A 2,760-nucleotide genomic window follows, 5' to 3' on the forward strand; every position below is an offset into this window, starting at 1 on the left:
AGATGTTCCATAGCGGATCTTAGTCCCCTCTAGTTCCCTGCCCGGCCCAGTTCCTCCAGTGCCTATAATAAGGTATGTGTGGAGGGGTGGGGGCGCAATGACCACTCTACCTCTACCCGAACACTCTGCTTGGGTGAGATCCACCCCAATGCAGATCGTCTATGGCCTAGCTGCCCGTAGCAGCCTGTGCAGCATAGACTGGGCCGCGCGTGCAATGACCGCCTTACCCCCTGCCCAGTGCCTTGCCCGAGCGGGGGTAAGGCGGTCATTGCGTGCACAGCCCTGTCACGTCGCATAGGCTGCTACGGGCAGCTGGGCCATAGGAGATCTGGATCCGATCCACCCCCTTATTACAGGCACTGGGAACTGGACCGGGTAGGGAACTGGAGTCTGGAGGAGATAATTTTCCATTACGTAGCTCTAAGACACAGAAAGAGATTGTCTTCTTTTTGTTTTTGTTTTTTTTTTTTTTTTTTTTTTCTTTATTCACTTATTGATTCCAAGTAGAGGCCAATGTGACGGAGTGTTACCGTGGTGTGGGTTGCAGCGGCAGAGTACAATTGCAAGGAGTGACCGAGTGAGGAGAAAATCAAAAAATGAGAAGCAGTGAAGCACCATTAGGCCTCAGGGTCTGGGACTAATGAACTGAATATTTTTCCTTGATTTGATTTCTCTCAAAGAAGAGATTATATACTGATACACCACTTTTTGTGCATCCAATCCCTGTTTTACACGTGGCCCCACTTGGGCTATAAGCAAACCGGTTCTCAAACCAAAACCCAAAAAGTCACGCCCAAGACAGTTATACCGGCCTGGACACGTTAGCACAGACAATTGTAAACTTCCAAGTGGGTATAAACAGATAACCGTAATTCACATGCCACATCCGGAAGGATCCCAAGATCTTATGAGAGAATCTTGGTTCTTGTACAGGTTTCCTAATCCGAGCATGCAGGGATCACTTTACCGGAAAGGAAAGGTCCTCTGGCAGATCGGAGGGATGGAATAGGAAAGGGATTGGGCATGAATTTTTATAAATAAGAGCCCTGTCGCTCATGAAAGAGAGATTTTGATTCATTCATCTATCAATAAAGAAATCAAGAAACTTAGCAGAGTTATCTTCGTTTTTCCCTAATTCATTCCTAGCCCAAGGCTAGCTAGAAAGTTGTACTGCCTAAGGGTTTTTCCCCGGCAATATTCTTTATGCAACATTTTGGCGCTGTCTGTGGGAAGCGAAGAACAGAAACCTGCGAAGTTCCCACCATGACTAACACCAGAAATCAGTCAAAAGTCACAAGGGCAGCCACCGCCGCCGCCGCCACTGCAGCAGCCGCTGCTCCAACTACTGCTCCAGCTGTCGCTCAGGGAGGAACTTTGGGCGAACATGCGGGCTCTCACCAGGCGGCGGAAGATCCTATCCTCAAAGTGAATGAATCACAGCAAGAGGAATCTCATCCAAGATTCTCTGGGGACCCACCACGGTACGTGACGGTGGAGCAGTTCGATGCGTTGTAGGCTCGCTGGCAGGACAAGATGAATCAGATGATGGAGCTGCAGCGTGATTTCTTATAGGGGATCCAAATACCCCCACGTCTGCCACAGGACCGAGAAAGAACTCCTTCCCTGGAGCATAGCGAGAATCACAGCAACCCAAACAATGCCAGGCAGAAGGGGAAAGAAGTACATGAGAACGACAAGAATCAGGGTTCCCAGATGACCAAGGTTGAACAAGCTCTGAATGACAAGGTCTTGGAACTGCAGGATCAGATCAAAGAGGTCATGAGAGGAAAGAACCAAGCCCCTAATCATGACTTCCACTTCACTATTGATTTGGCGTTTAAGGATGAGATCCGGGGAACCTCTGCCAAAGGGGTTCAAGATGCCAACCATAGAGCAATACGCGGGCACAACAGATCCAAAAGATCACTTGGAAACTTTTAAGATGCCTCGGATGCCATAATGTGTAGAGCATTCGCCTCCACCCTGAAGGGGGCGGCGAGACAATGGTTCTCGCGCCTCCAGTCACGTTCCCTCTCCAGCTTTCTGGGCCTGGGGCGAGCCTTTCTGGCTTACTTTGTGAGCAGCAGGGTCCACAAGAAGACTGCCGCCAATCTTCTAGCCATAAAGCAATGCCCTGATGAGTCAATCAGGAACTTTCTTACAAGATTCAATAAGAAGGCCCTGGAGGTACGAAACCTAGATCAGATGGTGAAGTTCCAGGCGTTGCGTAGCGGCATCAGAGATGTCGAGTTGAAGAAGTCCTTAATCATGGATGAACCAGGAGATATGTATGAACTTTTCTCACGCTATGAGAAATACATCAATCTGGCTGAAGTGCTGGCCGCCGAGTAAGAAAAAGAAGATAAACCCAAGAAGAAGGGCCAAGAAAAGAAAGACATCTAGGTCGGGGAGAGCGGTTCAAAGAGCGGTAGAGATGAGAAGGGAAGGAGGAAGAGAGAGGACAAGAAGGAGTGGGTTCCCAAGTGTGACGTGGAGCCAGAACCTATTTTCACGGCCCTCACTCACAACCGAGCATGCATCTTGAATGAGATAAAGGACCAGGTGACCCTGCACTGGCCGGCAAAGATGGTGAAACCCGTGCATGAGTGCAATAAGAATAAATATTGCCGATTTCACCAAGACCATGACCACGACATGGAGGATTGCAAGCAACTGAAGGATGAGATAGAAGCGCTCATCGAGAGAGGCCTTCTAGGCCAGTTTGTCAAGAAAGATGGCAATGACAGGAGGCAAGATTAT

Source organism: Telopea speciosissima, chromosome 9 (genome assembly GCF_018873765.1).
Source record: "Telopea speciosissima isolate NSW1024214 ecotype Mountain lineage chromosome 9, Tspe_v1, whole genome shotgun sequence".
Lineage (NCBI taxonomy): Eukaryota > Viridiplantae > Streptophyta > Magnoliopsida > Proteales > Proteaceae > Telopea > Telopea speciosissima.